The following is a 13,941-nucleotide window of genomic DNA, read 5'->3' on the forward strand; positions in this document are numbered from 1 at the left end:
TTATCCTTTTTAATCACTAACAGTAATCCCCATGAATATAGATGACATAATCCAGATTATCTGATACTCGTTTTCATTTTAAGATTTGAGCCCGTCTCCAGTTGCAGCCATCTGAAAGGTTCAGTCTGAGCTGTCAATCACTTGTGTTTCAGCTGATAGCTTGGTGATTAATGAAGAAAGGAAACACGGGTTTGTCTTTGTGTGTCTCCCCCTTCAGACTCTGACAGCATTTTAAAGACGTATTGTTTCAGCTGATAATGAACACACGCTCACACACGCACATAATTTCCGTCACCCGCAGAATCAATCCAGATGTCACAGCGTCAGGCCAGCTTCCTATAAGACCTGCCTCGCCTCTCTGCTGCTAATAGAAAATTTTCCCTAACATCTGTGGTCTCCGTCACTCTCCCTATCTCTCTCTCTCTCTTTCTATGTCTGTCTCTGAGCAGTCGACTAAATTGAATTAGAGCTCCACCACCCACTCCGCAGGATCCTGCAGCCCTCTGTCAGATAGCTAAACAGAGAGGAAGAGAAAGTGAGAGAGGGTTGCAGAGAGATAAACAGAGGGCAAGAAGAAAGATGGGGATACTAAAAAAAACATGCCCGTGTAAAGAATAAAGAACAACCCTTACAGCCGCTTTACTGCACTGTACTTCAGCATGATAAGAGGTAAAAACAAAAAAATTATTTTTTAAAAGGTTGTGGGGTTGAAAGAGAGACCCAAAAATTATGAGAGAGAGGAAAAAATAGGATAAGAGAGATATTGCGTCTCCCTCACCTCAGCCTACATGCCATTATGGAATAAGAAATGCGCTTACATTATCAAGACAACAACACACAAAAACACACACAGACATACCATGGACCAGATATTTATCCTCCAGTTCTGTACACTTTCAGTGCTATTCATTTGGCACTGATGCCACTAAAGCAAATTAAGTCTGAAAACTAAGTAGGAGCCAGAAGTAGCTTTAAAATACAACCTCCTCCTTGCCCATCTTACATTTCCTGGTAAAAACTCAAAAGACAGTCAACAACACAAATGCAGTGCCATTCATCCTGAACCTAATGGCACGGCAAACCGCTCCTTTTAGAAGTAAATAGGAGGCTAAACACAACTAAAATGGACTGCAAATCACCAGTTTCTCTCCCTCGCTCAGTCACCCACACTTGTTTCTAGAGCCAGGGAAGCATTTGCATAATGCCTCCATATCCACGGGCCATTAGCACCAGCATGAGTGGCTCGTGTGCATAAATTTATTGCCTTGATCAATCAATGCGAGCTACTGTACCGGTACCGATGAAACTCCAATCCAGCAAAAGACAGAGCCACGGGAAAGAATTGTGACACATGTCACTAAATTTGAGACACATTCAACTTCACAGACCCTCAATGGAATCAGGTTTGATTACAAAGTTAATTTGAGACCACTTATAGTGATTTACTGCCAATTAAATAAATTCTCATTTGCTGAGGACCACAAAGAACCCTTTGCCTGTGTCAACAGAAGCCACTCATAAAAGCAGATGTCATTGTTTTCAGTGCAAGTGCTCAGGAAAAAAACACGTTAGTTTGGCTGTATGAGCATGATGCAAGTGCATATAGCCATTACTAAATACCTTCTCAAGTCACATACACACTCATGGGAGACGTTTTTATGAATGAAAATGTGCATTATATATATGGCTATACAAACTGTAACAGGCAGTCAAGTTGCTGTGAGGACAGCTAAGAATTCACTTTCACAAACACAAACAGAATACAACAGTACAACAGAAAAGACTATAGTTTGTCCTGAAAGGTGGCATTTTCACAATTTCCACATACCTTGTACTTGTTTGATTCAAATTTCAATATTTAAAATAAATAAGATAATTTGACATTTGAGATAAAGCCTCATAATAATGAACCCTAGACACATGTGTATATGCAAATTACTACATCAAATTTATTTTTCCAACTACACAAAACCATACTGGCTGACTAACAATAGCTGAAATACACTTGAAAGCACCATGTGTTTATTTTATTATAGTATCCAATTGAACTGCAATGTACTGGGCCATATTATTCAAGGGTGTCCAATACTGCATGTCAGGACGCGCGTGCACGCACACGCGCACCTGTCATCATTTTAAACCGACAAGTGCCGTGAAACTTACACACACACACGCATGCACACGACGGTGTGCAATGCGAAAGCTCCATCATCATCTGGCTTTGTGCCAACAAGGTATGGGGCTGGGGTTCACTTACACGCGCGCGCACAACTCACAAACTCAGAGGCGTCTTATATTTATGCTGTTTTTTTTGCTGATTCAAATTTTAGTTCAGAGTAGCAAAGGTTAGGTATATAACCCTGTCACATAGCCTTCACACCAACAGGAGCACACAAACACGCCGTCTCTCTCCGTTGAGGTAGGCACAGGTGCAGTGTGTTGCGCACAAAAAGGGCCGAGGCGCAGTGTTTTGTGCGTGTGTGCCTTAATAACAAGCTTTCCTTATAGGCTGCTAAAATGATCCTGTAGCCTCCATGACCGTTTGCGTGGGTTTACGGTTGTTGATGAGACACCGCGCGCGCGGACAAGTTCTCTTTCTCTCTGGCGGCGCTAACACGCGCTACTGCGTGCGCGCGCACACACACACACAGGCTACAAACACACGCTCACACTGACGTTCATTCACAGCACTCAGCCGGGTGCAGAGCTGCTGAAATTTAGCCTACTGAAACTAGCCTGCACTGGGTCCACCAACCACTAGCCTATCTCAGGCGCGAGGGCGCCCACAAAAACACACAGAGAGCTTCTGTAACTTCTACCGGGCTCAATTTTGACCTTGCAATGTTCTCAATACTGTTTTTTCAATGTGCAGTAGGGCTTTCTGTCTACCCTACACCCGCCCCGCTATCCAAATACACCCTTCCTCACCCCCCCGCCCCACTTCAGCATCCAGACATTGAGTCGGTCTATACAAGGACATCTAGAAATAGGCTAACTATACCTCTGCCCCTTTTTTTACCCCCCCCAGTAACCACCATTCCTCTGCTCCATCAGGCGCAGTCAGAAAGAAAGAATTGAACGAAACAGGGAGACATTACTAGACAGAGAAGAGGAGAAATCTGAGCCGTCCTTTTGCATAAAAAGAAATATAGAAGTTTAAACTTTACCTCTTTCCGGATGTTATAGGGTTCCTCCGTTCACCGAGTGTCAGGGCGCAATCAGCTGCCCAAATCCCATAATTAGAATGGTAATAGTGATAATAGTTGTAACTCCACACAAATAGGTTCCAGATAGGAGAATATGCCCCATACATGTATATATCGAGGTAAGTATGTGTAATATCCTTTGGGTGGCTGTAAAATTCCGTATGGGTTTATAGTTCAATCCTGTCTTCCAGAGGGGTGCGTCCGTTTTGCATTCTCACAGCGCCCGACGACTACATTCTCCTCTTCTCCCTCCTCTCTCTCTCTCTCTCCCCGTCTTTTTCCCCCGGTTTCATCCCTCCATCCGCGGGGTAAGGGAAGAATCCCATCCAAGAGAAACCGAAATGCCCCCCCTCCCCTTCAGCCGCTTCTTTTCTTCTCTTTTTCTACTCTTCTTCCCGGCAGTGCCTCCTCTCCCTCTTCCTTTCCCGCCGGTCGCCGTCCCCGTGCAGGTAAATTGGAAGAATTCCACTGAAAGAAACAATATCCCAGGCAAAAGGGCGGAAAAGTCTAATTATTCCAATAAAACATCCCCCGCGGTTTAGGCGGAGTTTGTTGGTCCTGTTAAAAATCCACAGTAGTACCTTTCCTGGTTTGTTGGAGACCGTTAAACCTTTTCAGTGAGGATTTCTGGATTTTCACTTCATAGTCGCGAGCTCCTAGCTCTCCCTTCTTCACTCTCTTTCTCTCTCTCTCTCTCTCTCTCTCTCTCTCTCTCTCTCTGTCTGTATCTCAGAGTCTCTGCTTACGTCGCTCACCCTCTGTCAATTCGACTCTGCGCGTCTCCTCTGCAGTCTAGAGAAGAATAGAAGAGAATACGAAAAATAATTCAATACAATTCAATAAAAATAAAGGCAAGGTAACGTCCCAGCAAATGTGTTCGGTCACTCACACCGGAATCTGAACGGTAAAGTCCCGCTGATCCTCTGTCCTCCTGCCGGTCGCTTCTCCTGTACAGTTAATCCAAATAGCGCAGCGGCCACTACAATTTTTAAGTTTGATCAAACAGAAGACTACCATTTCCGGGTGCAGTTTTCAAAATAAATCCCGCCTATTGGGCACAATATTACGAATCCTTAAACTGCAAATGAAATGGCCACCTCCATGCATTTTTTTTTTTGTACAAATATCACACTATAGGGTGACGTGTAGTGCCTGTCTGGGTTCACCCAACTGCCTTAGGGCCCCAGATAGGAGTCGCAAAAGCTCCAGGTTCACTGTATGTATGTATGCACAATATGTGCAAGGATATGCACCACTAAATTACTATATCAACTGACACTGAAATGACCAGGTGCTGCATTCTTACCTATATTTAGGACCACATCTCAAACAAGGGTGCTATGTCAAAAAAACTGCTTTGATCCCTTCATTATTCAAAATTTAAATTGTGCCGCCATGCTGTTCCTATACAAATATGTTCAGTTTCAATATTCTAAGGGGACAGTGGGCTATAAACTACATAGACAATGCACGGAAATATCACGTCCTAAAGAAATTTTATACCTGGTCATTCATAGCTTTAGATTAAAAAAAATCTCTGGTCAAACAATGATGCCAAGACATATTTCATGCATCTAGCAACCAAAATGACTCAAAACAAATTGCTTTCCTGATTAATCGAACTATCTACAACAGGGATTTGTTTTTTTTATATAGGTACTCCACTGATTTAAAGACATTTAGCTACAGGCCTATGTCATCAAGAACCAGAGTGAGAGAGAGAAACCCCAGAGACAGACCCTAGTTTGCTTTTTTGAAACAAAACTTATCATTACTGTGGTTCATAAACTCGGAAAATGCCCAGGCTTTTATTTTGTAGAAACAAATCACCTTATTTCCGGACTGCGCCTTAATAACCCTGTCTCCCTTGACGTAAGTGCTGCTGGAAGTTGTGAAAACCCTCTCTTCCCTGTATCGCGCATTGTAGCAGCCTACACCCTGGGGTTCTGTTGGACGGTCCATGGACACATTTTAAACTTATAAAAAACTGGGTTTTATTTTACTTCACCTGTCTTCTCCAGATTGAGAGCCAGATCCTGAGTCTCCCTCCTTTGATGTGGCAGCCGCACATCAAAGTGCCATCCTCTTCTGGCCCATTTGGAACAGTATAGCACCATAACACCTACCCCCGCCCGAGATTACATTTCCTCAACCATCTCTAAACTGGTTTCTGAGAAGGCGTTTCTCTACGTGAAAGAGTGAAGTCCTACAGAATGAGAGTGCCTCTCTCTCTGCTGTTATACAGAATATTGTGAAGGGTTTGAGGGTGGAAGAGGTGAACGAGGAGAGGAGGGGGAGTAGGGAATAAATCCGTACTTTGTGAATGGGCTTCATCATTCAGGCCAAAAAGAGCGGTAACACATTTCAGTTAAGAAGGTTTTGGAAGTGTTTTGGAAATTGATCAACATATCCATGTGCCTCCAACTATTTTTTCTTCATGACAATGACGGGCAATGTTGAAAGAAAAATGATGGTTTGATGATCTAAAACAATATTTTAAAACACAATGTATCCCAATATGTGGATGTTTTATAGTGGACTTTTGAAGTTAAGGTTGCAACTGATATCAGATTTAGGAGTTCACAGGGGTTTATTAAGCTGATGCTTCTGACGGCAACATCTTAGGGACTGTATCAGTTCTCACTGCCATGAAAGACAATATTGGAGATATGGAGTTTCTGCAGGGCACTGATAAGCCTGATGGTGGTCTGTTGAAGCAGAGACTGGAAGGTCCACTGTTTGGGTCACTGGACCAGGAGGAAATTTCTACGGATTCTAATTTCTAAGTGAACAAAATGTTTCCCAGCAAGGGAAATAAAACCCCCGGTGCTTTATGGACAATGGAGGATGTTTCTGGCAAAAAGCACGCATTTTTGAATGACTATCTCTGCGTTAAATATGATGAAATTATTTAAGTGAAATACATACGTGATTCGTCCTACAGCCTTTATTTTGATCTTTGATGCAATCCATTTTTGTGTTTGTCAACCTTTCTGTTGACAACTGCGGGGAAAACACTGACCAGTGAATTGCCTCGTCTTGTTACCGTTAACCTTGAAAGTACTGGTAAGGCCTCCTAATCACCAGTCAATCAATAATTGTAAAAGCAAAGGCTGAGCTCACATGATTGTTTTCCACAGAGCATGTACAGACCTGCTAGAATCCAGAAGTGTTGCTGGACTGTATGAATCATCAAAAGGTTTCTGGGTTATCTACATTAAAAGAGCTGAGGAAATGTTGAGAGGAAGTGGCGTGTGTGAACTGCATGCCATCCTTTAATAAAAGTCTAGATTTATTTTGGACAGCATAATGTAATAAATCAATTATTAAAGTTAAGTTAGAGTGTGTATCTCATGTGAGATTACATGCATTAATTCAAGTTTCTGAATCTATTATATATCTATCTATTCTATTTTTATTATTCTAAGCTAATGGCCCCTCATGTTTTTATTTGTTTTTACTCTCACCTCATTATTTCTATGCATTATTTGAGCTAAACGCAGTTGGGAATCCTGCAACATGTGACCAGAGTTGCCTCAGTGCCACAGAATGATTGGTCATGACAATAAAACTGCATAATCTAACCCTCAGGCTACTGCTGCTGCCAATCAGTTTATTGATTAACTCTTAACAGCTGTTACAGTCATTTAGACATTGTCAGGTGGCTGCTGGGATAGCTCCCTACTGAAATCACTATTCATTTGTTAGCTGAGCACTCATAAATGTGGGCAATCGACAATTTATTAACCATTTAAAGCTCAATCAGGCTTTTCTTTTTTTAAGTTGTGCCTCGATTCAATGATATACACTTTGTTTGTTGCAATAAATGTTATTTAAAGCACAGTAGACTGTCTATAGGGGCTTGATAGAATTGCCAGTCACTCAACAATTGCTCAACCATGTGCAGAGATTTCTGCCTTTCAGTGTTCATTTTACAGCTTTACATTTACAATTGGAGATGCCTAGTCAATCACAGTCTACCCATTTCTGCTACTAGCTACCTAAACTGTATGCACTTGCCCATTTGCACAATGTTGTCTGTCCTACCGTAACATCTGCCAGGATCAGTATTGTTTTATGGCTCAAAACAGTTCACCTATGGATTTTTCCTCTATTTGAGCTGTAGTAACCTCAACAGTACACTTCCATTGTTGGTGAAGTTACTGATTTGCTTTCAGAAGTGGTGGAGTACAATACAAGTACAATTGTTCATTTCAGTGAAATGAAATTGTGTCCAGATGTTTACAGTCGCTAAAGGATGTATCTTATTCCCCTAGCGCCACCATGAGGATATTTCTGGTTTTTAGTGAAATGTCTTGACAATTAAATTGGTTGCCAGGAAATTAGGTACAGATATCCATGGTGCCAAGAGGACAACTTTGGTGATCCCCTGAACTTTATCTAGTTCCACCAGATTAAATGGTCATTTATCCACTAAAATATGGAATATAAATGGTGGTTACTGGATGCTGTGGTGAGTTTAAAAAATAATCATCTGTTAAAGCTAATATATAAAAGAAAATGCATCCTAGGTCAGAATTCACTAATGGTATTCCTATGAGCATCAGCAAATCAGTTTAGATCTGTAATATATATCAGACATTTATTTACATTCCTTTCATATCTGTTATAGGGGATTTTATGGGACGGAAATTGGCTCACAAGATTCTTCTGCAGATAATGACTTAATTTTAAGTAGACTCAGCACTTACGTAATCCTTGAACCCAATTTTTCTTTCTAAAATATACCCCTATTTCAGTGGAAGGTGGTCATTAGAGTGGTGTCCAGGCACCACAATTACTGTACATCACTAGAGATCAGTCAAACAATGTGTCCTTTTTTATATACTTCTTATAAAATTGCTCTAACCTACAGTTTATAAAATACATAACAAGGGGCTTGTTCCCACTGTAACAAGCAGAGTGTCACAACCAGTCACTGACCAATGCTCTTGACACCCTAAGCCACTAAAACTGTAGGCTTCCAGTGGTGCTGTTCAGTGCATTGATCATCTGGAGATCATATTGGATACAGTGGTGAGGGTGAAATAATTGGATGGCTTGGTGGAAATCCTTTTAGTGGGACTTGGATCAGTGATCAAAAAAGTAGAAATTCAGTAACCAATTCAAGATAAGGTCTGATGGACTGTAAGGTTGTATAACGTACCTACAGTTTGGTGATAACATTCTTAACTAGTGCTGGGCATCAATTAAAATTTTGAATTATGATTAATCGCATTGTTATGTGTAAAATTGAATAATGAATTCTAAAGTAGTGTATTGGGCACTTTTAAATGTACTTCTATATACACAAAAGTGCAATAACATGTGGTTTGCAAACACTTAAGCACTTTTTTAACAGCAGTATTACCTTTACACAGTAGCAATAAAATATTTCTTGTAAATGTCAACTTAATAAAATTAAATATAAAACCAAAGCTATTTGCCACTGCCACATTACCTTTTATAGCTTGTTAATACAAGTTACCATCAGTCCAGAGCCACGATCATAACATCATAACAGGGACCTTCTGAGCAACAGGTTAACATATATAAATCTGTTTTCTTGTTTTTTTTCTGAACAGGTATCAGCAGAAACATTGATTGATTGATTGATTGAAACATGAATAGTCTATCCTTGTTAGAGTGAGGTGAAATGCTCGTCTCACGTACACGCCCGCCGCCGAAGTTGGATTGTCTTGAACTTTTTGTACATGACGCGCAGCACAAATCATTGGAAGGGAGACTGATCCTCGCTGTTTGAGAGTTTCTAGAATCCATTACCAACAGGAGGGAATTCACATGGCAGACAAAAGTAGATGAAGGCAGGTAAAGTTATGTAGCCTGTAATTTTAACATGGGTTTAATAAGCTACAGTTGCGTAGCGCACAGAAGCCGTTGCCATGGCTACTCTCCATAGAGTGCCTGCAGTTTTCTCGCGGAGCGCTCGTCTTCCTTTCTGTTCAATGTCCAAAGCAAAGAGCAACCCCGCGGGGCCAAGGAACTATGTTGTGATTTTAAGGACGTTCCTAAGACCGACTTCTTCCCCAATACTAATCAGCATGCAGTGTGTAGCTCTCCACTTCACTTGATCGCTTGTCTTGCTTTTGTTTATCTACTTCTCCCACACGCTGCATCCAGCGTAGTCTGCCGAAGCCTGCTATAACATGATGGATATTGCACAGCTTTACCAGTATTGACTGTACATGTTATGTAATTATTGCTAGCCTTTAGCATGTAGTTGTCAACTCTGACTTTTTAGAGTGACTCTTTAAATTCTCTTTCCTTGCTGGCATTTGATTGGGTCAGACATAGAACTGGCTGCCAAAGCTATTAAATCCCCAACCCTGGTAGTGTTTGTGTCATAACTCTATTCACTGAGGCAAAAGCTGAAGATGGGAGCACAAAGGTACTGTAGTATCAACTTTAAGCTGCTGAAGCTTTAGCCCTCTGTCACTGTGGATCAAGCTATTGATTAGCTGTTATGGTTATTGCAGACGGCAGCAGATGTTGGCTGGAATCCTTTTGCACACAGATGAGTGGTCAGGAAAATACATACTCAGCAATGATCTAAAGCCTATTTTCTCCATTGCATCTATTACCAATGCCTTCATTTCCCTTATTGAGGTGTAATGGCCTCAGAAATAACATTTAGAGCATGTACTTGTTCTAAAATGTTCAGGGGAACAATACTCGCCTCACTAGTTGTCCCTGTCCTGCTATTCACTGAGCAAAACTCTTGACCCAATAAACACCAATTTAGGCCAACTGTTTTATTGCTTTACATTCTCCTCACAGGCAATGCAGGTAACAAACTAAAAGTAATCTCAAATGGGTCACACAAATCTCTGGAGAATCATCTTATAGCTTACATAGGCCTTATTTGTTGTAATTACAGTATTTCCCAATCACTAAGACACAATTCCTGGAACCACTCACCATTTTCTCAAATCTTCAAACACTTAAGTTGCCTGAGAAACTACATTTCAATCTAATATAAGTCAAACAATTCTATCTGCAATAGTATAGATGCTAAACAAAAAATAGTCTTGGTCAAAAACTTTACTTACCTCAAAATATATATATATATATATATATATATATATATATATATATATATATATATATATATATATATATATATATATATATATATATATATATATATATATATATATATATATATATATATATATATATATGCCTGATCGGGAATGGTGAATTCTGAAATGATCACCTAACTCCTATCTTTTCTCCAATTGGTGGTATTGGTGTCACAACTCTCCCCATGTTACAACCATACCCAGTCTCCCCTACTGTAAATCACCAAAACAAAGGAGGCTAAGAAAGCAAGGAAAGAAATATACAGCATTTTAGAGGCTTTATAAATTATTTAAGGTTTTGAAAATAATGTCTTCATTTCTGACATGTGTGCAAGCATTTGTAAATAAGACAACATCCATAGTTTTGGTATTGGGCAAACTTGTATGTAAAGAAAAACTTTTACACTTTTAGAAATAGGAAAATGTGACTACAGATTGGACAAAATGATGTTTGTGATTCTAAAAAAATTATAAAGAAAGAGGTGTATTACAGTGTTTTGCAACTGCTTACACACGTTTTCAAAGTCTCCTTTTGCAATGTTGAAATAGAAAATATATACTTTATAAAACATTAGTTGTAATAGTAGCACAGTGTTGTATACAACATATATACGGCATACAAGAAAGCAAAACCATAAATGTGTGTGTATGTGTGTGTGTGTGTGTGTACCCCTTTTATTTATAAACAGTGTGAATGTGTGCAGTATAGTTACTGTAAAAACTTACAATATATTGTTGTAAAGCCTCACAACCAACCTCATGGCTTAGAGCTACAAATGTTTAGTAATTCATATTTTACAGTAATGATACTGTAATGCCGAAATAGTCATAAAATAGTTGCAACCTGTTCTCATTTCTGAATTTTCAAATTATGGAGGCCACTGTAAAGAGATTGGGCTGGACTAAGTCCATATTCTCTAATTCTGACTGGCGCATTAACAATTCTGAGGTGTGTTTCTGAAATGTTTGCACCTGGAGAAAAGTGTACTCATTGAGTTGATGATGTGATGACTTGAGCTATTTATTCTGAGAGCATGTGTTTGCTTAATGAATATATAGTGCAATGAATGATTTATTTGGCCACCAACAGTGTTTAAGGTTATGGGAAGTGTGTGTTTTTTGGGAATGAGGTAAGGGTATAGGTTTTGTGCTCGATTAATCAACTAATGTTACTGTAAGGCAGTTGCATTTTACATTTGTTACTCCCTCACTACGAGGCCCAGCTACCGCTCAACAAAATCACAGCTGTGTGCTTTCCTGGCTACACAATAGTGGAACAAGCTCTCAATTGACTTCAGCACAGCCAAAACTTCCTTTGCGGGACTCCTGTTCAGACTGCACCATGGCCCATTAAAAAATCGTCTCTGTTGCTTATTGTTTTTAAATCAAGCACTTCAAGCTGTTCAGTATATTTGATGAAGTTGATGTACTTGCATGATTCTTGCATTTTGGGGTTTAACATGGTTGAATGTACTTATTGTAAGCCGCTTTGGATAAAAGTGTTAGCTAAATATGTGCAATGTAAACTTTATCACATCCAATTCAATGCTTCATATGTTACTTCTAGGATGGTTTGGCATCATGATTATCCATTTAGCGCAACTCCGTTTTAGTTAGAGAAGGAACCAATAACTTAGCATGTGGATAGAGCAATGGTTCAGGCATTGTATGAATTTGACTCACATGTTCAAAAGATACTTTCAAAGTTCAAAATGAAAAGTGACACCCATACTAAGAAATGTATTAAACTTCAGACTTTAGCACTTGCCTTCAGATAAGAGGTGTCCCTATGAAGCAGTTTCAATCCTTTTTTTCCTGAAAAAAAAAAAAAGGGGAGCAAAACTTCACTTTCAGTGCTTGAGACTATGAGGACGCCCTCCAATTGTATAATGGATGTACAAAGATAACATTAAACACTAAATTTCTGAAATTTTGTTGGATTTGGAACTAAATACAGTCAGTAAACAGAAACACAACAGAAACTAAAACAAGCACAATGTGTTTAGTGGGATGTTGCTTGCTCTTGAAGTGCGGAACAACCATTACTTTTAAACTGTAGGGAAGAAATAACCATATAATGCATACACAAGAAAAAAAGTCAATGTTTAGTTTTCTGTCATGAAGTGATTGATTACCATATTACAGCTATAAGTAACATCGGTCAATGTTCCTGAGTGATAAAGGTAGTTGTTCAGTACAAACTTGAAGCAGCATAGACATGTGAAGGGAGAGTACTGGCACCTGTTAGGGCTGGATGATTTCACCTAAAAATCAAAGCCACGATTAATTGAACATTTTACCTCGATTATTGAACAATTATTTTGTTTTTGAATGTTTTTTGTCTTTTGCCCTCATATTTCACTAGGGTTTGTACTGTAAATATGCTCAACTATTAAAGCTGGGTTTACTTATTCACAGATTTCATAAATCTAAATGTTAATATGGTAAAGTTGACGTGCACATTACAGACATAGTTCCCCTATGTTCTGCTCTTTACCGCTGCTGAATTATGACCGCTGCTACTAAACTTTTACTCAGTTATTTAAAAACAAATTATTTGAGCTCACTGTGAGAGCACGGTAAATGATGCTTAGCTAGCTTCCTCTGCTCATTCATCAAAGGACATCTATGTGACCGGTGCTGTTATAAGAGCAGCGGAGTTAAAGTTAACATACATCTTAACTGCAGTGCAATGTGTTTGCGTAGCGAGTGAGTGCAGAAGCGAATGAAAGCGGCAGAAAGTGAGGCTGAAAGCAAGCGACTAATAAGTTGTCAGTCTGTCAGTAAATGTACAGTGTAGGTCACAGTGTGTTCGTTGTTTGAGCCCGTTCTCATCAATGAGAATGTGTTTGTTGTTTCCACAACTGCTCAAAACAGGACTAAATAACCTTAATATGGGGAAATTATGTCGGTTAGAGGCTCTGAATTACGATTACTTTTTAATTAACTGTCCAGACCTAGCACCAATTTTTTCCCCACTTCAAGCAGAGACTTCCAGTATCCTGTAGAATTATTACATTGATTATGCAACATGAATAAGTCAAGCTAGGTGTGTATTAAATACTAAAACACAGAGGTTAAAGTGCTTAGTGCAGAAAAAAACAGTCATCCCTCCTTCACCCAAAACCTAAAGCTACTGTAAGAATGTGAATGCACCCAAAATTTTAAATTTTTAAAGGGGTTACTCCTGTTAATTTATAATACCAAATGGAAAGGTTTGAAGCTGCCTGTTGTCATTCATGATTATCTATGTCAACATCAATAGTGATTATTATTTGTTTATCTTTTAGGATCCCTATTAGGGTAGCACTTTATAATAACTACACACTATAAAGCATTAGTAAAGCATTAGTAAATAAGGAATTCTATTAAATAAAAATTAACAACTGCTTCATAATGTGTAGATAATAAAGAATAAAACATTTATAACTGTTTATGAATGTGTATTAAGGTATGAACAATGCTTTATAATTGATGAATTCCATATTTACTAAAATTTATAGTGTGTAGTTATTATAAAGTGCTACCCCTATTAGCTGTGCCCCTAACAAGTACAGCTAATGGGGATCCTGGGGTTAAAGACATACATTAAACATTACATTCAACACAAATGGCAAATATAAGACATATAT

The 13,941-nt window shown here is 39.1% G+C and overlaps 1 protein-coding gene across 2 annotated transcripts in view; it reads right to left on the reverse strand.

Moving 5' to 3' along the window:
* Positions 1-4,111, reverse strand: part of lrfn5a (leucine rich repeat and fibronectin type III domain containing 5a) — a 112,725-nt gene extending 108,614 nt beyond the window's left edge. For both annotated transcript variants that reach the window (XM_038729594.1, XM_038729593.1), the window contains exon 1: positions 3,168-4,111. The gene's annotated coding sequence lies outside the window, so the exon portion shown is untranslated. The remainder of the gene's footprint in view (positions 1-3,167) is intronic.
* Between the last annotated feature and the right edge of the window lie 9,830 nt (positions 4,112-13,941).

Source organism: Micropterus salmoides, unplaced genomic scaffold, assembly GCF_014851395.1.
Source record: "Micropterus salmoides isolate LMB-PRFRI ecotype aquatic unplaced genomic scaffold, ASM1485139v1 Ms_hic_scaffold_19, whole genome shotgun sequence".
Classification (NCBI taxonomy): Eukaryota; Metazoa; Chordata; class Actinopteri; order Centrarchiformes; family Centrarchidae; genus Micropterus; species Micropterus salmoides.